The following is a 23,134-nucleotide window of genomic DNA, read 5'->3' on the forward strand; positions in this document are numbered from 1 at the left end:
CATTGCTTACGTCGTATCTGTAATCCTTGTGATCAGAGGTAAACGTGTGAATGGTCTCGCAAACATAGTATCCGCATAGATGCGTCCCCCGTGGCTGCTGGTCGCACTTTACGAGAATAGAATATATATAATCAAAATAATAATCTAGCATCATAAATATATTGAAAATAGAAGTATATCATACTACTACTTACCTGAGCCGATCTAAAGGCCAGCTTCTCATGCTCGATACCGGGAGTCACGCACTTGAACCGCTTCCAAACCCTGCCCGACAAGGAAAATGATTTGCTAAGTTTTTCATTAATTGATATATCAAAAAATCATCGAAAGAGACCGATAGAGCGCAAGAATGATTGAAATTACCCTTGGAGCATGTCCCGCAGGCTTTGGAACTGTTCCAAGGGTCTCGATAATGGGTCGAAGGCATGAACTCTTCCCTTATCAATTTGAATGTCCAACAGAATCCAATTGTAGCTGCACATGTATATATATATATATATATATATATATATATATATATATATGTGTGTGTGTGTCAGTAACTTATCAGTTACACTTATAAGTGAATGGACACAACAGAGTAAATACCCTCACTTGAAGTTGTATGGAAACAGTATGTGGGTCACCAACTGCTACATGGACTACACGAGCATCGTGGCTGAGGACCCCGTGCTGCTGGCACGTGTCGGGCTCCTTCTTCCTCGGCGACGCCAACGTGGTGCTCAAGGCGGTGCGCGGCGTGGCGCGTGGCGTGCACATCACCGGCAACCTGTTCAACGGGCGCGGCAAGGGCGTGGACACCGTGCAGCTGGACGGCGCCTTCGGGACGGTGGAGCAGGTCTACGTGCAGCAAACTCCGCCTTGGGGATGAACCTCAAGGCCACCACGGCGCGCGGCTCCGCCGACGGCAACGGCAACTCATGGACGGTGGACTTCGCGCCGGTGCTGCTGTTCCCGGACCGCATCGGGCACGTGCAGTACTCGCTCGTCGCCGGCGACGCGTTCCCCGGGCACACGCTCAGGAATATCTCCGGCAACCAGGTCGTCGTCGCCACCGACAAGGACGTGTCCGCCACCGTGCACGTGCTTGTCAACCAGAACAGCAACTGAATGCCGGATGGCCGTGCCGAAGGCGGCGGTCGGGGGCCGGGCTTGAGGAGGAGAGGGAGAGGAGAGAGTGGCTCACCTCGGGGGAGAAGAGGGGCCCGCGCGTAGATCCGATGTCGGCAAGGAGGAAGGCAGGTGTCGGCGACGGCGAGAGCGAGGCGGAGGTTCGGCAGCCTGGTGGCGTCGATCGCGTCGTCGTCCGGTGCGTAGGCGAGAGCGAGAGGAGAGGGGTTGGAAACTTCAAAGTGTCGTTTTATATAGGAGGACCTTTAGTCCCGGGTCTTGGCTAGAATCGGGACTAAAGACACCCTTTAGTCCCGGGTCTAGCCACGACCCGGGGCTAAAGACCCCTTTTCAGCAGGCGAGGAGGCGGGAAACGAGGGGCTTTAGTCCCAGGTCGTGGCTCCACCCGGGACTAAAGGTGGTCTTTAGTCCCGATTCGAGCCCTGAACCGGGACTAAAGACCCCTTTTCGGCAGGCGAGTAGGCGGGAAACGAGGGGCTTTAGTCCCGGGTCGTGGCTCCACCCGGGACTAAAGGTGGTCTTTAGTCCTGGTTCGAGCCCCGAACCGGGACTAAAGACCTGGGCTGGCTCCGGGGTGACGCAGGACAACCTTTAGTCCCACCTCGCCTAGCAAGGGGCGCTGGCAGTGCTTTATAAGCAATGTCACGCCTTGCTCAATTGAGCTTCTCTCTATTGAAGGCTTATGGGCCTAACTCTCATCTCGCTGCCTGTTGGGCCCGCGGGCCTTCATCCTGGCCCACCTGTCGGGTAGGGTTTCTAGTCGTATGCTGGTCGTGATGGCCCAATAGGCGGCATTTGTTTTTTTTACTTCATAATTTTTAGTCCTAGTTTATATATTAATTCTTTGCTATTCAATATTTTTTTCTCTTCTATTTTAGTTTTCTATTGAGTTGATCTTTTTTTGTTTCTTTTTAGTTAATGTTTTACTTGATTCTTTCTAACAAATAAGCACTTTGCAAATTTTAGTAAATTATTCTTAATTCATTCATTTTAGTTTATGTTTTAGTTGATTCTTTTTAGTTGACTCTTTTTTTGTTTTCTATTAAATATTTTAACAAAAAACTTTATGAAATTTCTGACTTCATTTGATATTTTTCGTGCATTTACTTATTTTTTGAGCTAGTTGACCCTGAAATGGAAAAACACTACAAATGAACTCTGAAAATGTTGAAAGTTGGCATGGTATCATCATTTCACCCACATAGCATGTGCTAAAAGGTTGAGAGGGTTACGGCAAAAATTGGATACATTTCGTGTACAAAACGGACAATATCTCTCGAATTATCATGGTTTCGAACAAGAACTCATCTGTTACAAAGGGATTTCATTTTTTTGAACTTATTTGAACTCCATACTTTTTGTGTGTTCAAAATGCACCATTCAAACGCACATCACAAAATTTCAACAATTTCTGACTTCATTTGGTATTTTTCGTGCATTTACTTTTTTTGAGATAATTGACCCTGAAATTGAAAAGCACTACAAATGAACTCTGTGTTGAAAGTTGGCATGATATCATCATTTCACGCACATAGCATGTGCTAAGAAGTTGAGAGGGTTACGGCAAAAACTGGATACACTTCGTGTACAAAACGGACAATCTCTCTTGATGTATGAGCGTTTCGAACGAGAACTCATCTGTTACAAAGGGATTTCATTTTTTTGAACTTATTTGAACTCCATACTTTTTGTGTGTTCAAAATGCACCATTCAAAGGCACATCACAAAATTTCAACAATTTCTGACTTCATTTGATATTTTTCGTGCATTTACTTATTTTTTCTTTGAGCTAGTTGACCCTAAAATTGAAAAGCACTACAAATGAACTCTGAAAATGTTGAAAGTTGGCATGGTATCATCATTTCACCCAAATAGCATGTGCTAAAAAGTGGAGAGGGTTACGACAAAAACTGGATGCACTTCGTGTACAAAACAGACAATCTCTATCGAAGTATGAGGGTTTCGAACGAGAACTCATCTATTACAAAGGGATTTAATTTTTTGAACTTATTTGAACTCCATACTTTTTGTGTGTTTAAAATGCACCATTCAAGGGCACATCACAAATTTTCAACAATTTCTGACTTAATTTGGTATATTTCGTGCATTTACTTTTGTTTTTTTGGGGCTAGTTGACCCTAAAATTGAAAAAGCACTACAAATGAACTCTGAAAATGTTAAAAATTGGCATGCTATCATCATTTCACCCACATAGCATGTGTTAAAAAGTTGAGAGGGATACGACAAAAACTGGATGCACTTCTTGTACAAAACGGACAATCTCTCTCGAAGTATCAGGGTTTCGAACGAGAACTCATCTCTTACAAAGGGATTTCATTTTTTTGAACTTATTTAAACTCCATAATTTTTGTGTGTTCAAAATGCACCACTCAAAGGCACATCACAAATTTTCAATAATTTCTTACTTCATTTGGTATTTTTCGTGCATTTACTTATTTTTGTTGAGCTAGTTGACCCTGAAATTGAAAAGCACTACGAATGAACTCTGAAAATGTTGAAACCTCGCATGGAATCATCATTTTACACACATAGCATGTGCTAAAAAGTTGAGAGGGTTATGGCAAAAACTGGATGCACTTCGTAGTACACATCACATAAAGTTTAATACATCACATAAAGTTTAATACATTAGTACACATCACATAAAGTTCTCGATCGATTACCTTGTGAGATATTGCATTGACGAATGCACATACCTTCACAATGGGTAATCGAACATTTTCCGATAGAAGCCGCTCAATGCAACCAGAAGCAACTGCGTCATAATCACGTGGCAATCATGAGACTTCAGGTTCTTAAATTTTTTCTCTGTCATATTTATTATTCCCTTTACATTAGATGAGAAGCCAGCGGGGACCTTCATACTACTCAGGCATTCAAAAAAGATTTCCTTTTCTGCTTTGGTAAGAGCGTAGCTGCTTAAGTATTGACGCACTTTATCAGTCTTCTTGTCGTATGGGTCTTTCATACGTTGGTGCTCCTCCCGTGCTTCTATTGTATCTTTTGTCTTTCCATACACTCCCAGGAAGCCTAGCAGGTTCACGCAAAGATTCTTCGTCACGTGCATCACGTCGATTGAAGACCGGACCTCTAGGTGTTTCCAATAGGGTAGCTCCCAAAATAAAGATTTATTTTTCCACATGGGCACGTGTCCGGTAACATCGTCTTTCGGAACAGATTGACCGCGAGGACCCTTTCCAAAGATTACTATTTGATCCAAATCCTTGACCATAGACAATAACTCATCACAAGTAGGGAGGTTAGGCTTCTTCCGGTGATCTGCCTCATCGTTGAAATGCTTGCGTTTCTTTCTTACGGTATGATTGGTCGGAAGAAATTGACGACACACCAGGTAGATAACCTTCTTAGATTTTCCCAAATATGTACCTTTAGTCTTATCTAAACAGTGTGTGCATGCATTGTATCCCTTGTTTGATTGTCCTAAAATGTTACTAAGAGCAGGCTAATCATTGATGGTTACGAACAACAATGCTCATAGGTCAAATTCCTGTTCTTTGTGCTCATCCCACACACGTACACCTGGTGGGCCCACAACTGCAAAAGTTCATCAACTAATGGCCTTAGGTACACATCAATGTCGTCGCAGGGTTGCTTCGGTCCTTTAGTCCCGGTCTGTGGTACGGGCCGGGACTAAAGGCATATTTTCTGTTTTCTTATTTTATTTGTTTTTGCATATTTGAGAATATAAATAGTTATGTGTTTGCATATTTGAGAATTTGACAAAACTATGAAAATGAAAAGTGTTTGAAATTGAATAAATAATTCAAAACTATTTTCTATTTTCAAAATTAATTATTTTGACTATCCAAACTATTAACTATTTTGTTATTTTCAATTAAAAACTATGTTTATTAAAATTCTTTTTGCATATTTGAGAATTTGACAAAACTATGATAATGAAAAGTGTTTGAAATTGAATAAATAATTCAAAACAATTTTCTATTTTCAAAATTAATTATTTTGACTATCCAAACTATTAACTATTTTGTTATTTTCAATTAAAAACTATGTTTATTAAAATTCTTTTTGCATATTTGAGAATTTGACAAAACTATGAAAATGAAAAGTGTTTGAAATTGAATAAATAATTCTAAACTATTTTCTATTTTCAAAATTAATTATTTTGACTATCCAAACTATTAACTATTTTGTTATTTTCAATTAAAAACTATGTTTACAAAAATTCTTTTGGCATATTTGAGAATTTGACAAAACTATGAAAATGAAAAGTGTTTGAAATTGAATAAATAATTCAAAACTATTTTCTATTTTCAAAATTAATTATTTTTACTATCCAAACTATTAACTATTTTGTTATTTTCAATTAAAAACTATGTTTACTAAAATTCTTTTTGCATATTTGAGAATTTGACAAAACTATGAAAATGAAAAGTGTTTGAAATTGAATAAGTAATTCATAACTCTTTTCTATTTTCAAAATTAATTATTTTGACTATCCAAACTATTAACTATTTTGTTATTTTCAATTAAAAACTATGTTTATTAAAATTCTTTTTGCATATTTGAGAATTTGACAAAACTATGATAATGAAAAGTGTTTGAAATTGAATAAATAAATCAAAACTAAAAGGTTTAGTACATTCCATACATGCATTACATAAAAGGTTTAATACATCATTACATTATTGCACCAATATTCCTATCTATTATTTTTGTTTTCTTCTGGGTCGTAGCCATGGAGAATCTTCATCATTCAGTAGGATGCTTGGGTCACTTTTCACTTTGAAGGGCGGAATTTCGTGAAACTTATTATAATCTACTAACATGTGTGTCTTGTCATCTAGTCCCACGATGTTTCTTTTCTCTGAAAGAACTATGTGGCGTTTTGGCTCATCGGAGGATATCTTCTTTTGTTGATTTCTTTTTCTCGTTTTTGTAGACATGTCCTTCACATAGAAAACCTGAGCGACATCATTGGCTAGGACAAATGGTTCGTCCATGTACGCAAGATTGTTGAGATCCACTGTTGTCATGCCGTACTTTTGGTCTACAACTACCCCGCCTCCTGTCAGCTTCACCCATTTGCACCGAAACAAAGGGATCTTAAAAGTAGGTCCATAGTCAAGTTCCCATATCTCCTCTATGTACCCGTAATATGTTTCCAAATAGTGCCCATTCTCGTCTGTTGCATCAAAGCGGACACCACTATTTTGGTTGGTGCTCTTTTTATCTTGGGCAACCGTGTAAAATGTATTCCCATTTATCTCATACCCTTGAAAAGTACATATAGTCGAAGATGGTGGCCTGGCCAAACAGTACAGCTGATCTCCAACGGTGTCGTCATTCATGAGATGTGTCTGCAACCAACTGTCGAAAGTCTTCTCGTGTTCCCCTTTAATCCAAGAGTCAGCCTTCCCCGGGTTTTCGGAGCGTAGAATATTCTTGTGTCTCACGATATACGGAGCCACCACGGTGGAATTGTGTAGAACTGTGTAGTGTGCTTGAGAGAAAGAATGCCCGTCCATACATACTTTTGCTTTCCTTCCTAGTGTGCATTTTCCTGTCAGCCTACCCTCATACCGAGATTCAGGAACACCAATCGGCTTAAGGTCGGGAAGAAAGTCCACACAAAACTCAATGACCTCCTCTGTTCCATAGCCCTTGGAGATGCTTCCTTCTGGCCTAGCACGGTTACGAACATATTTTTTAAGACTCCCATGAATCTCTCGAAGGGGAACATATTGTGTAGAAACACAGGACCGAGAATTCTGATCTCTTCGACTAGGTGAACTAGGAGGTGTGTCATTATATTGAAGAAGGATGGCGGGAACAACAACTCAAAGCTGACCAGACATTGGACCACATCAATCTCTAACCCTGATAGACTTTCTCGATCGATTACCTTCTGAGAAATTGCATTGAGGAATGCAGGCCAATCATTGATGGTTACGAAAAGCAACGCTCGAAGGTCAAATTCCTCTTGTTTGTGCTCGTCCCACACACGTACACCTGGTTCGGCCCACAGCTATAAAAGTTCATCAACTAATGGCCTTAGGTACACATCAATATCGTTGCCGGGTTGCTTTGGACCTTGGATAAGCACTGGCATCATAATGAACTTCCGCTTCATGCACAACCAAGGAGGAAGGTTGTAGATACATAGAGTAACGGGCCAGGTGCTGTGACTGCAACTCTGCTCCCCAAAAGGATTCATGCGATCTGTACTCAGACCAAACCATAAGTTCCTTGCGTCACCTGCAAATCTCGGAAACTCTCTCTTGATTTTTCTCCACTGCCGACCATCACCGGGGTGCCTCAACTTATCGTCTTTCATACGATCTTCCATGTGCCATCGCAACAACTTCGCATGATCTTTATTTCTGAACAGATGTTTCAACCGTGGTATTATAGGAGCATACCACATCACCTTGGCAGGAACCCTCTTCATGGGTGGCTCGCCCTCAATATCACCAGGGTCATCTTTTCTGATCTTATACCGCAATGCAGTGGATACCAGGCATTTATCCATATTCTCGTACTTCTCACCGCGGTAGAGGATAAAGTCATTAGGGCATGCATCTATCTTCTGCACGTCTAATCCTAGAGGGCAGACAAGCTTCTTTGCTTCGTACGTGTTGGCGGGCAATTCGTTCTTTCTTGGAAGCATCTTCTTCATCAGTACCAGCAACTTTTCGAATGACGAGTCAGTCACACCGGTCTTTGCCTTCCACTTTAGCAATTCCAGTGTGCTACCCAGCTTCTTCTGGCCATCTTCACAAGTTGGGTACAACAATTTGTTGTGGTCCTGTAACATCTGCTCGAACTGCAACCTCTCCTTTTCTGTGTCGTAACCTCGCCGTGCATCGGAAATGACCCGGCCAAGATCATCAGCGGGCTCATCTGGTTCCCGTTCTTCATCCTGATCTTCTTCTTCATTGTCTTCCATTGCGGTATCAGCATACTCAGGGAACATAGATCGGTAGTTGTCATCATCGTTCTCTTCTTCTTCATCGTCGTCTTCCATCATAACCCCTCTTTCTCCATGATTGGTCCAAACATTATAGCCCGACATAAAACCGGACCGAAGTAGGTGGCTCTGAATGACTCTTGAGGAAGTGTAATCCTTCTCATTCCGACATTCAACACATGGACAAAACATATAGCCACCACCATGCTTGTTCGCATCGGCTGCATCTCGAAAAGAATGCACGCCTTCTCTGTAAGCGGCCGTGCGTCGATCACCATACATCCATGGATGGCTCATCTACGTTATACGACAGTATATCAAATACAATCACGATCCTAAAAATTAGTACCGCACGGTCTAAGCGAGGAAATATAGTTGCTAACCTTTTAGAATAAGTAGAAATAAAGAGGAAGAGGTTTAAGCGTGGCTCGGGCATCTCATATCGTAGTTGTGTTCGATGAACTGAAGCGGCATCGCTCTAACACACATTTCAACAAACACTTCTTGTGCATCCAAGAAAAATGGAGAGCTAGCACACACCCACACTCTTCCATCCAAGAAAAATGCAAGGAAGAGGGGAGAGGGGGGCTGTGGCCAATATATATAGGCAGAGGACTTTAGTCCCGGTTTGAGACACAAACCGGGACTAAAGATGGCGCACATGCGGGCTGCACACCGCGTAGCCCTTTAGTCCCGGTTTGTGTCCAAACCGGGACTAAAGGCTCCTCACGGGCCGGGACCAAAGCCTCGTGGGCGGCATTGCGATTTTGGGGCGCCGTGGCCGGGCCTTTAGTCCCGGCCCCAGATGGAGGCCGGGACTAAAGGGTCCAGGCCAAAGGCCCGTTTTCCACTAGTGAGTGGCATATATCCAATTAACCTTTTGAACAAACTCTTCAAGTGTGGCTGGATTCTAGTCTGTAAGTTCGATTGGATCACTAATGTTCTTAAATTCAAGAGCTGTGACATCGTCCTCATCCTCATTCTTCACGGTTATGTTGTGCAAGATCACCCAACAGGTCATCACCTCCCACATGTGTTAGTGTTTAGCAGGTCCATGAACAACTGCAAAACGTGTCTGCAAACTTCAAATGCCATCTCAACATCCTTTTTAGCTGCTTCTCATTTTTGGGCAAAGTGAGGCTTTTTCTGGGATTTGAGATGATGTTGATAAAGGTAGCCCACGGAGGATAGATACAATCAACCAGATAATAGCCCATGTTGTACTCATGACCATTGGCAGTATAGTGTCAACGAGGGGCTTTTCCTTTACTTAGCCTAGCAAATAATGGTGATCGCTACAACACATTGACGTCATTGTCATAGCCGGGCATGCGAACGAAAGTGTATCAAATCCAAAGATAATATGATGCAACTACCTCAACAACAATGGTGCGATTCTTAACATGGCCCTGATATTGCACTTGTAAAGCTTTTGGGAAGTTGTTTAATTTTCAATGGATGCAGTCAAGAAATCGTGAAAACCTGACCACCCTCTTAATTTCGAGATTGCCAAGATCCTCTCAGTGTCAATGTCTGCCACAATTGCTTCTCTCAGGTTCAGAGGTCCAAACACCTCGTCCACGACATTTACAAATCCGACCATAACATCTCCACATGCGCTCCCAGATATCCATAGGTAGTCGGCCCACAAATCAGGAACACGCCATATGCAATCTTTTGTAGTGTGTCCGTGCCCTTCTCGTAACCAGACAACCCATTTCTTCCCACGCCGCCCTTCTACAGGGTGAATGTAACGCCCCAGACACACCCACCGGCGGTCGTTACTCATCACGGGATCTAGACTGGCCCCACATATCAATACTAGTCGGCGTTCCCTCTTGGCACAAACGTCTATGCATCTAGTCCAGTACATGTGACATGCCATGTGCCACGACGGGTCACAAACATCATGAACAACATGATCGCACACATGTCCGCAAACATCCATGTAACCGCGAGGGTTAGGCTCTGATACTGATGACCCACAAGTATAGCGGATCTATCGTAGTCCTTTCGATAAGTAAGAGTGTCGAACCCAACGAGGCGCAGAAGGATCTAACAAGTGGTTTTCAGCAAGGTATTATCTGCAAACACTGAAATTATCGGTAACAAGTAGTTGTGTAAAGTAACAACGGTGCAGCAAAGTGGCCCAATCCCTTTTGTAGCAAGAGACAAGCCTGGACAAAGTCTTATAGGAGGTAAATCGCTCCCGAGGACACATGGGAATTTCTGTCAAGCTAGTTTTCATCATGTTCATATGATTCACATTCGTTACTTTGATAGTTTGATAAGTGGGTGGACCGGCGTTTGGGTACTGCCCTTACTTGGACAAACATCCCGCTTATGATTAACCACTCTCGCAAGCATCCGCAACTATGAAAGAAGAATTAAGACAAAGTCTAACCATAGCATTAAACTAGTGGATCCAAATCAGCCCCTTACGAAGCAATGCATAAACTAGGGTTTAAGCTTCTGTCACTCTAGCAACCCATCATCTACTTACTACTTCCCAATGCCTTCCTCTAGGCCCAAATAATGGTGAAGTGTTATGTAGTCGACGTTCACATAACACCACTAGAGGAAAAACAACATACAACACATCAAAATATCGAATGAATACCAAATTCACATGACTACTTATAGCATGACTTATCCCATGTCCTCAGGAACAAAAGTAACTACTCACAAAGCATAATCATATTCATGACCAGAGAGGTAATGAGTAGCATCAAAGATCTGAACATAAACTCTTCCACTAAGTAATCCAACTAGCATCAACTACAAAGAGTAATTAACACTACTAGCAACCTTACAAGTACCAATCGGAGTCACGAGATGGAGATTGGTTACAAGAGATGAATTAGGGTTTGGAGATGAGATGGTGCTGATGAAGATGTTGATGGTGACGAGTCCCCTCTGATGAGAGGAGTGTTGGTGATGACGATGGCGATGATTTCCCCCTCCGGGAGGGAAGTTTCCCCGGCAGGATCGTCTTGTCGGAGCTCTAGATTGGTTCTGCTCAAGTTCCGCCTCGTGGCAGCGGCAAATCCTCCGAAAAGCCGCCTCCTGATTTTTTCCAGACCAAAACCATTCTTGTAGTAAAAGAAGGGGGCAGTGGGCCAGCAGGGAGCTCACAAGCCCCCTAGGCGCGGCCAGGGGAGAGGCCGCGCCTAGCAGGCTTGTGGCCTCCTGCAGGCGCCCCTCTGGCACTTCCTCGGCCCAGTATTTTTTATAAATCCCAAAAAAATCCACGTTGATTTTCACGGCTTTTGGAGTTGCGCAGAATAAGCATCTCAAACTTGCTCCTTTTTCAGGACAGAATTCCAGCTGTCGGCATTCTCCCTCTTCATGTAAACCTTGCAAAATAAGAGAGAAAAGGCATAAGTATTGTACCGTGAAGTGAAATAACAGCCCAAGAAGCGATAAATATCAACATGAAAGCATGATGCAAAATGGACGTATCAACTCCCCCAAGCTTAGACCTCGCTTGTCCTCAAGCGAAATCCTAGATCAATAAACATGCCCCAATGTTTAGAGAGAGAGGTGTCGACAAAAGAAGATATGAACATGCAGGCATCATGATCATGACCAGAACAGCAATACCATCATATCATCTCTTATGCTAAAGTGATAATTCCTTCACAAAGTAAAGCATGGATCAAGAACCTTACCGAGAAATAACAACCGATAGCCTTTAGTCATTGAAGCAATTGCAATTTATCACAACATTGGAAAGAGTCAAATAAGAGCTTGTAAAGCAAATCCAAATACCCAATCATCTTTTCGTTCTTTACAATTGCTACAACTCACGTGGTACTCATGAGATCAAAGTTTCAGCTGGACACAGAGAAAGATAGGGGCTTATAGTTTCGCCTCCCAACTGCTTACCTCAAGGGTAATGTCAACAATAATAATTCATGAATACTTACTTCCAAGTTGACATATGAATATAGATCGTTCCCTAGCATATGACGTTAGCCAAGATAAAGGCGAAATAAGGAATTGGTGAAGATCACCATGACTCTTTCAAGGGCAAAAATTAAAGGTACAAGATAATCCCTTCGTAGAGGGAAGCAGAGGTTGTCATGCGCTTTTGAGGTTTGGATGCGTGTCCTCTTAGTGTGGAGGAACATCACTTTATATTGCCTCCTGTGATAAAGAACTTTATTATGCAGTCTGTCGCTTTTATGTCTTCCTCATCACAGGTTCGTACAAAGCTTTTTTTCCACACACTAATAGATCATACATATTAGGGAGCAATTTTTATTGCTTGCACCGATGACAACTTACTTGAGGGATCTTATTCAATCCATAGGTAGGTATGGTGGACTCTCATGGCAAAACTGGGTTGAAGGTTTGTGGATGCACAAGTAGTATCTCTACTTGGTGCGGGAGTTTTGGCTAATATGAGGTGGAAGCAATCGTCACATGCTAAGGGATCTCTAGTCATATAACATTGTTCGGAACCAAGCAAACACAATTCATTATGTTGTCTTCCTTGTCCAACATCTACTTCTAGGAATGCAATAGTTTAGTGAGTGTTCACAAGCATAGATGGTGTTAAAGATGATATATTTATATGTGAACCTCTCCTTATTTATCACTTCCTATTAATTGCAACAATGATCAAGGTCTACGTTTGTCTATCCTCAACAAGTTTCAATCATCATTCTTTTTATATGTGAAGCCATTACTTCCCATAAGATCATTACATGATCTTTCATGCTTTTATTCTTTTCTCACTCTTTTGATCATGGCAAGAGGCAAAGCCCTCAAGTAAGACAATCTTTATTATATGGCTCACGAGCTCGAATACATCGGGGGTGACACAAAGCAAAACTCAAGACTAAAACACTAAGACTTTTAATCTACTAGAGAAAGAGAAAACTGAAAAGGAACAAACTAAAACAAAGGTAAAGGCAAAAGATGCGATGGTGATACGATACCGGAGCAACTCCCCCAAGCTTGGCACAAGCCAAGGGGATTGCCCATACCCATGCTTAGTTGTCTTCCTTTGGAGGTGATGGTGGTGGAGGTGTTGCAACCTTTGATTCCAAGAGGGTCATCAATCTTTGATTTATACCTTGGAGATCTGTGATATGTTTCTCCAGCAAAAAAACTTCACGAGTGAGATAAGTATTGCGAGCACGAGTTGTTTCACAAAACCTCAAGAGTTCAATCAAGAAGGGAGACAGTAGGTGGAGGTAGGGTTGGAGGAAATCCACTTCTTCAACTTCTTCCTTGTTGAACACAGATTGTACTTCGTCCCACACCTGATTCTTCTCCTTAGTTCTGCCCTTGGCTTTCATGACTTCCACTCTTTTCAGATCAGCATCTACTTCTTCATAGACTTGAGGGAAATTGTTCTCCCCGACAGATTCCTGAGACGACATCCTTGCTCTAAATCTGCGGCAGAAAACAGGCTCGAAACGACAAACAGAGGAAATTTGCGTGATACGAGGGTCAGACCTTTTGGGATAATATATAATGATTTTTTCAGACCAGAAGGAGTACTCCGCAAGAAAACGGAGTCCGGGAGGAACACGAGGTGGCCACAAGCCCCCGAGGCGCGGCCAGGGGGTGGCCCGCGCCTGGCAGGCTTGTCGCCTCCTCGTGCCCTTTCCGGACAACTTCAATTTTTTCTATTTTTCTAAATATTCCAAAACGGAGAAAAATTCCTACTGGAAAAGTTTTGGAGTCTGTTTACTTACCGAAACACACACCTCTTCGTTTTCGGAGTCTGAAACAGGCTGATAAATATCCCTTAGGTATTCCTCCGGAGTTATGGTATTGATGATATTGCTTTCAACATTTATGGGAGTACCTGAGATATAATGCTTGATTCTCTGCCCATTTACCACTCTCGGACAATTACCTTCCGTGTTGTTGATCTTGATAGCACCGGAACGATATACTTCCTCAACAATATAAGTGTTGATAAAGGTAGCCCACATATGATAGATATTGTCAACCAGATAATAGCCCATGTTGTACTCATGACCATTGGCAGTATAGTGTCAACGAGGGGCTTTTCTTTTAGTTAGCCTAGCAAACAATGACGATCACTGCAATACATTGAACTCATTGTGAGACCCAGGCATGCCAACGAAATGTATCAAATTCAAAGATCATGTGTAAAACTACTTCAACAATAATGGTGAGATTCTTAACATGGCCCTGATATAGCACTTGTACAGCTTTTGAGCAGTTGTTTCATTTTCAATGCATGCAATCAAGAAATCGAGCAAACCTGACCACCCTCTTACTTTCGGGATTGCCAAGATCCTCTCAGTGTCAGTGTCTGCCATAGTTGCTTCTCTCAGGTTCAGAGGTCCAAACACCTCGACCACGAGAGTTGCAAATCCGACCATAGCATCTCTACATGTGCTCCCAAATATCAGCAGGGTACTCGGCCCATGAATCAGGGTCGTGCCATATGCAAGCGTCCATAGTGCGGATGTGCACTTCTCGTAACAAGACAACCCCTTTCTTCCCATATCATCCTTCTACAAGGTGAAGTAGTCGCCAAAGCACCAGATGCCATGGTAGAGATGATCGAAGACGTTTTTGCTTCTCCGCAAGCCCCAACGAATATTTTTAGCAAAGAGGCATCAGGGGCAAAGTAGACATTCATAAGGGTCAACTGGCCGCACGCCCTCTTGCAGTTGAGCATTCAATGACCCTTGATTGATCCCTTGAAATTGACAACATACTCCTCCTCGAGCCCATCGTCTGCAAGGACCGCCTACATCATTATCGTCTCGTCCATGTAGTCCACCTCATCGGGCGACCAATCGGACGAATCAACATAGTGCTAAATGCTAGGCGTAATGAGGATAAGGGTCTCCAAAAAACTTATTTTCGTTCTATGAACTTTATGGTGTATGAATTCTCATATCTGTATAAAATTCTTGAAAAATAGCCTTTTATGGTTATATTGGTAATAATCCAGCAAAATAAGGATTACTCATAGTGGGCTCAATTGACAATGGGGATGGAATAGATATTGGATGGTTAGGACATCATGATGTCTTTAAAGATAAAGAAGGACGTGAGTTTTTTGTACATCGTATGTCTACTGTTTTTTTTTTGAAACATTTCTGGTTGTTCAAGAAACACTCTATTTTATAAGGGGTTTCCTGATCGGAGATCCACGGATCACAGAAAAAAAATCTCTCCCCATGGCCTTTCACCTTTGAAAGTGTCCATCTTTCTCAATGCCCAGGCATCCATCGAATGCATGATTTTTGATAGCGTCAAACATGAGCGGACACCAATAATATCTCGGTTTTACACAGTTCGAATCCATTGCTTCAAAGAAGAAGGGATCAAAAAATTTATCACGGGCATTTCACCAAACAATTGTCGGGCATGGTGAATATCGTAGGAGCGGATAGTATATGTGCGGCGATCGGAGGAGAGGTGTGAAACGGCGGCGGGGCAAAAGTGATGCGGAGCCTGGTTGTACCCTTGAAGGTGAGAGACTCGTCGAGTTCTGACAATAGTGTTGCGGGGCATCATTATCTATGGCATCATTTTTTGGAGGGTCATTCGTGGCGTCTATTTCCTTGCCGTCGCCGAAAATAAGTCGCATGCTTCATAATGACGTGTGCAAATCTCGGCCTATAGAATGATGGAAGGAGAAAGACAAAAGGTTAGGTCTTAATCTTTCAAAGAAGTTTGTTAATAAGGCTTTAATAGCCCATCAATTAAAACATGTGTTTGGTTGTAGTCCTCGAGCACAATGACCTCGCTTGAGCCATACCTGGGCGTTGTTTTGTTGTCAACCTAGAAGATCGGGCACGCCTATGACCTGAAGGTCGCATGCATCTTTGCCCTAAGCATGTTGCTTGTGAACTAGACACGCCCAAATTTGAATCGTTTTATGTGATAAGCGATCTCGAATGTTTGAATCTTCACACTGTATATTGACAAATTGTGGCATATTGCCACCACGAGTAAATACTCATAGTAGAATGGACGATGTAGTTGCGGAATTGTTCAAATGTGTATATCTTTTAGCAAGCACTAGAAGTATTAATATTTTATGACTTTGTAATAATATTTATCTGCCATAATTTTAAGCAATAAATCATTATTCTTCTTTTTGACGATGGAATCACTCTTCTTAGATTGAATGAGGTTATCAAGAATACACACATTTCCTTGTTCTGTCTTGTATTATATGTATTGAGAGCGTCAAATCTTTGCTTAGGAACCGAAGAATGAGAAGTACAAATACTTGGATTTACCATTTCATGTTGCTTCTGTAACAAACACACAATCATAAGGTAGAGAACACAGTCATAGATCTCTACTATTAAAGCAGAATCGAACGTCGTGATGGTTCAACCACAAAAGATGGTTCGACCTCACTAGCAGTTCCACCGCGCAGCCTTCCCTCGCACGATTAAGAAAACACATGACCCACTCCTGGCCCACGTCCCGTGTCCCTCTCCCAGACTCCCCCACCTCTAATCCCCGATCCGTCCACCCTCTCGATCTCGCGAGAAAGATCTCCGCCGCAGCCACCACAAGCGGATGAACTGTTCACGCCCAAGGTGCCCGCCGCCGAGGCTGACACCGACGAAGCGTGGGAACGCGGCGGCCAGCGGGCAGGTGGCCGCCAGGGCCAGAACTTAGAGCTCATCACTGCCACTGCCCACCGGAGCCGATCCTCGCACGGAGACGGAGGTAATGCGTGCCGTGCCGCCGCGGCTGCTCTCGCCATGACCCCCGCCGGCCGATCCCTAGCGCCGCTGGTCGTCCTGCTGCTGGTGCTGCATTGGGCCGCGCTGGGGGAGGCGGCGACGGCGGCGGAGCGGCGGATCCTGCTGGACTTCAAGTCTACCATCACCACGGACCGGACGGCGCGCTCGCGTCCTGGGCGCCCTCGGCCGACCCGTGCGCGGACTACGCGGGGGTGTCCTGCGACCCGGCCACGGGCGCCGTGCAGTGGCTGCGCCTCCACGGCGCCGGCCTGGCGGGCACCCTCGCCCTATCGCTGGCGCGGCTCCGGGCCCTCGAGTCCGTCTCGCTCTTCGGGAACGCGCTCTCCGGTGGGATCCCTGCGGGGTACGCGACCCTGGCGCCCACGCTGCGCAAGCTCAACCTCAGCCGCAACGCGCTGTCGGGCGAGATCCCGGGCTTCCTCGGCGCCTTCCCCTGGCTCCGCCTGCTCAACCTCTCCTACAACACCTTCGACGGCGAGATCCCGCCGGGGCTCTTCGACCCCTGCCCCCGCCTCCGCTACGTCTCACTCGCGCACAACGCGCTCTGGGGCGCCGTCCCGCCCAACATCGCCAACTGCTCCCACCTCGCCGGCTTCGACCTCTCCTACAACCACCTCTCTGGCGAGCTCCCAGACAGCCTCTGCGCGCCGCCGGAGATGAACTACATCTCCGTCCGGAGCAACGACCTCTCCGGCGGCATCGCCGGCAAGGTCAATGCCTGCTGCAGCATCGACCTGTTCGACGTCGGGAGCAATCGCTTCTCCGGTGCCGCACCGTTCGGACTCCTGGACCTCGCCAGCATCACCTACTTCAACGTCTCCTCCAACGCCTTCGACGGCGAAATCCCAACATTGCAAACTGCGGCAGCAAGTTTTTGTACTTCGACGCGTCTGCAACCGGCTCGACGGCCCGGTTCTGGAGAGCGTGGTGAATTGCCGCAACCTGAGGGTGTTGGATTTGGGGGCCAATGCTCTTGCCGGAGACATACCGCCAGTGACTAGGACACTGCGGTCGCTCTCCGTGCTCAGGACCGGTTCAATTCCTGCCGAGCTTGGAGGAATTGAGATGCTCGTCACACTCGACCTTGACGGCCTTATGCTCACCGGAGACATTCCGGTATCCAGTTCCTGCTTGAGCTGTGAGTGTTCGTTCAGTAATCAATTTTGTTCAGTGCTCAATTTCATCCAAATCGTCAAATGCTTTGATGTATGGCTAATTGAACTGAAAAACTGCAGGAATTTGTCTGGCAACAAATTGCAAGGAGTGATACCAGACACGCTCAAGAACCTGACTTACCTCAGGATGCTTGATCTTCACAATAACCAACTTGGCGGGGGCATTCCGGTGTCGCTTGCTCAGCTCACCAACCTTGATCTGCTTGACCTCTCGGAGAATGGACTAACTGGACCAATCCCCTCAGAACTTGGGAACCTCTCTAAGCTGACACATTTCAATGTGTCCTTCAGCGGTCTCTCCGACACAATACCTTCTGCTCCGGTCTTGCAGAATTTCGGCCGCACAGCCTTCATGGGAAACCCATTACTATGTGGATCGCCATTGAATCTGTGCGGTGGACAACGAGCAAGACGATTGTCTGTCGCTATCATAATCGTCATTGTCGCTGCAGCGCTTATACTTATGGGGGTCTGCATTGTTTGCGCTATGAACATTAAGGCCTATACAAGGAGGAGTAACGAGGAGCAGGAAGGGAAGGAGGACGAAGAGGTGCTGGTCTCCGAGAGCATATCGGTCGGGTCTCCAGGTCAGAATGCCATCATTGGAAAGTTGGTGCTCTTCTTGGAATGATGGCATTCTGACCTGGAGACCCGACCGATATGCTCTCGGAGACCAGCCCAATGTTTGGTAACAACAATCTCTCTATTTCATTGTTTCTTTAGATGGCTGCGCTGATTAGCTTCCTTACATTCTCTATGAACAGAGAGCTCTATGGTTGTTGTTATGACAATCTTCTAACCTTACAACTATATAATATGTTTATACAGATCTTGTCAATGTGTTTGAAGTATTCCTCCCGCAACTTTTATTATATCCAAATCCTTCTGGTCCGTTGAACGGAGAAGCTGCTGCACTCTTGATGCGTGATCGCCCTGCTTATGAGCAAAAAGTGAAAGGTGATTATATTTATTTAACACACATCTATAGTCAATTTTTTATCCATTGGATTATGTTTATGCTCCTTTGCAAAATGAAAATAAATAGAGGTACTTAATTATTTGTAGTATATAGTTTAGATTGATGATGTCAAATTGTCTGCCATAGGAAATTAAAAGGAGAAGATAAAAGATGAAATCCACTTATGGATTTTGTTAATAGTTTCGATCCATATTGTTCAACATGGGTTCGACTATGAGGAGCACGTTGCTAGCGCCGAAACGGACGGGGATGAGGCCGGCGTTCGGGGGTTTGATAACGTTGGCCATAGCGATATGCCTCCTGGCCTCTGAACTCACCGGCATCATGGAGGCGGTGAGGTCGTTTGTCCCCTCTTCATCGTCGTGCTCCTCTTGCTCTCCGTGGCCCCATCGCGGTGACTTGGTGATCTTGGATGAAGCCCTACGGGATGCGGCGAAGGACGCACCGGCAGGGACGCATTGTCGACCTCCTGCTTCTTCTTGCATCACATCCAAGATACCGATTGTTCTAAAGGTGACATCTCTGCTACTCTAATGGTGTTCTTTATGATATATATGCAGGTTCGTTGGGCTATACGAATACATCATGTTGAAAGTTCTACAACTAGCAGATGATGATGTTCCGGCAAGGGAATATATCCAACCTCATCTGGATGGTCTGACTCAAGAAAGAGACGCAATTAAGTTTTGCAAGAAAAAAACAAAAGGTAACAAACCTCCAAGTGTTCATGTTTCCTTTTCCTTCCTTGAAATGTTTCTGTCTTTTGGATTAATATATTGTAGACTGATAAGAGGAATCACTAATTATGGATTCTCAATGATTCGGTAGTTGAATGAAGCAAATTCAGTTGAATAAATGGAGGAGCTGGTAAGTCACGATGGTGACTGTATTGTGTATTCCCCTTCTCGTGTTAGATTATTACTCTCAAAACTATTCTGGATATTACTTTCAAACACGACTGATTATATGTTTTGATCTCAAAACTATTCTGAGTATTACTTTCAAACACGACTGATTATACCAATTGATAGATTGACTATGTGTTTTTACCTGAAAACAGTAAGGCATGACCCTACTATAATTTTTAATTTATCATCAAGAAAACAAAACAAATAAGGGAATGAAAAAAAACTAGAATCTACATTGGGTGTTTGACTTAATGTTAGCAGAAAAATAACTCTTTATTGAGTGTCATGATTTCATCCGTTTACAAAGTGTGCTACCTGCCATGCCATCTATTCCACACCTATACCCCTGCACTGCTCAAGATGACGAGGCAGGGAAGGTAAGTTTCCTTTGGTTGGAGAAATACTAATGTGGCAGGAGAAATATTCTTGTGTGTTGTACTATGTTTACTGTGTCTTGGTGATGAGGCACGGAAGACAGGGAAGGCAAGTTTCTCTGTTTCCCTGGATAAACTTTACTGTTGCAGAGAACTGCTTTCTGTTTTGCACATTCTCTAATTTTATTATTCTTCTGTGTCCAATCTACAGTCACCTGTTGATGGGAAACCCATGCTTTTGACGCCTGAGGAATCAATCCATATTCAGGTATGTCCTTTCCTTAATGAACTTTGAACTCGTTGAGTCATTGTGAACTAGACTTCTGCTATCACAAAATGCTGATTTTATATCTTAACACTTGTGTGCCCATCCTTTATATTTTCGGGACATGAATGCAGAACAACATTGGAGCTGATATAATCATGGCTCTTGATGATGTTGTTAAGACAACAATTACCGGCCCGAGGAGGAAGCTATGTATCGTACCCTTCGTTGGATTGATAGGTGCATAGTGGTATGGTTATTAGTCTTGCCTCTTGGCCAAATTATATAGGAGTACTCATCTAGGTTTAGTAATCAACTATTTCCCATCTTCAAGTTAAAGCTTAGGATCATTTGACTCACTGCCTCTACTTATTTTATGGATTTAAGATGTATTGAAGACCATTTGAAACTCCGATAAGCATGTGGTTAACTAAAGTCTGGTATTTTCCTTCTTCCAATATTGTAGCTCACAAGAAACCTGATGTCCAAAACTTATTTGGGATCATGCAAGGAGGATTAGATCCAGTTCTGAGGTTAGTTTATGTTACTTCTTGTAGTACATGCATGAAAGGTACGCATTCATACAATCAATACAGTTTGATAAGTTACTATGCAACTCTTTTAATTCCAGAGATATTTGCGTGAGAGGCTTGGTTGAGCGGAACCTTCCTGGGTATGTCAGACTAAATATTTCACACATACATTCCATGCATAATTTTCTTATTTGCAGCCAAAAGATCTTTTTTGTTTTTCCATGACCTCCTATATCTGCCACATACTTGAAAACTTCATCTTTCTTTATATGTTTTTATGCATTTTCCATGACTCCCTGCTATTAATTCAACAGTTTAGTGGCTGAATTTTTGAATTTCTTGTTGCTAGATATGCCATTGGTGGTCTTGCAGGTGGTGAAGATAAATATTCATTTTGGCGCGTTGTTGCCCAGTGCACCGCTGGATTGCGTGAAGATAAACCATGATATGTTATGGTAAGTTCTAATCTTCTCAAAGTGCTCATGTTAAGCTTTCAACCACGCAACACGTAGAACTTGTTTGGTTGACATTGTTGTTCTTCTGATATGCAGGGTGTTGGTTATCCCCTTGATATTGTAGTATGCAGTGCTTTGGGTGCAGATATGTATGACTGTGTCTATCCAACACGCACTGCTCGCTTTGGGAGCGCACTTGTGCATGAGGTAGGAAAGTTCTTTCCCTGACAATCATATGTAATTCAAACTAGAGGAACTGTGTGAAGCATTTTATTTTAGCACTGATAAGTATATCTCAATCTTTTGCTTGAAACTTCCTATTGATCCTTGGCTTTCAAAGAACTTATCTTCCATTGGCCTGATATTGATAAAAACGGTAACATATGCAACCATAGTCCAATCTGAACCCCGAGATCACAATCTCTGTACTTTCCTAGCTCACCATTACTGCAACGGAATCACATGAGAGGTGTGTCCGTGTGATTGAGTGGGACGGGACATTGTTTCTTCTAGAAACCCCATAAGCTGGACTTGTTGATAAATCATTTGATGGTGGTGCAACGGGGACCCTGGCATTTATGCTTGTTGGGTATATTATCTAAATTAACTATGCTTGTTGTAGAAGCAGGCACATTTTTATAGCAGGTTTAGGCTTTAAGCTTATGTTTGAGGTAGTCTTGGTGCGAATCTACTTTATCTACCCCTTTAACTTTAATTCTCATTGATGATTTATGTGACATTTTTTTCCTGTATCTCCTTAGGGTGTTCTGAAGTTAAAACAAAACGCAATGGAAACTGATGGAGGGCCCATTGATCCTTCCTGTCCATGTATGGTATGGCTTCAGCACCACTAGGAACAAAGTGGTAAACTGATTGATATAATTACAATCTTTGGAGTTCTGTATAAAATACTAACATGGTGTTCTTCTTGTTCAGGTCTGCAAAAACTATACACGTGCATACTTGCATTGTCTTGTCACGAAAGATCATATGGGCTCTCAACTGCTGTCATATCACAATTTATCATGTATGATGCGGGTACCCTGTCAATATTTTTTTCCGATTAGTTCATTTTGAGCATCGTCAGCTATTGTTTGATCACTCTCATTTCTGTTTCAGTTAAGTAGAGATCTCCACATGTCGATTCTTGAAGGACGATTTCCAGAGTATGTTGTCTCATTCGACATAAATCTGCCTGATTTGTCAGTGAAATAGTGTGTTGGTAAATAACGAAATTCTGCTGACATGTTGCAGATTCGTGAGAGGATTCTTGAGGGTGCAGGTTTGTCTTGTTCTCCAATCTCTATTCTATCATATATGCTTGAACCAAAAATAGCTGAGCAACAAACTACCCCCTTGTTTCATCTGCTACCCAATCATCTACAAAGCCAAAAACCATACCATGTTTTGTTATTATGTTTCTTAATAGTTTGAGTTACCCGTAAACGCTAAAATCATGATGATGACAGTTCCCGAAGGGCGACGTGCCAAAGTGTTGTTATTGTCATAAATTCTATCGGTCGGCACCTTTCGCGCTTTTAGTGTAATTGAGGTGTTGGATCGAACATACAATTCCTTACATCCGAATCTATTTACTAGCACCGCTATGGGT

The 23,134-nt window shown here is 43.3% G+C and overlaps 2 pseudogenes; both read left to right on the forward strand.

Annotated features, from left to right (window-relative positions):
* Positions 1-1,220: 1,220 nt before the first annotated feature.
* Positions 1,221-18,639, forward strand: LOC123442192 (annotated as a pseudogene).
* Positions 18,640-20,215: 1,576 nt separating this feature from the next.
* Positions 20,216-23,069, forward strand: LOC123442193 (annotated as a pseudogene).
* The last annotated feature ends 65 nt before the right edge of the window (positions 23,070-23,134 follow it).

This window comes from Hordeum vulgare, chromosome 3H (genome assembly GCF_904849725.1).
Source record: "Hordeum vulgare subsp. vulgare chromosome 3H, MorexV3_pseudomolecules_assembly, whole genome shotgun sequence".
NCBI lineage: Eukaryota > Viridiplantae > Streptophyta > Magnoliopsida > Poales > Poaceae > Hordeum > Hordeum vulgare.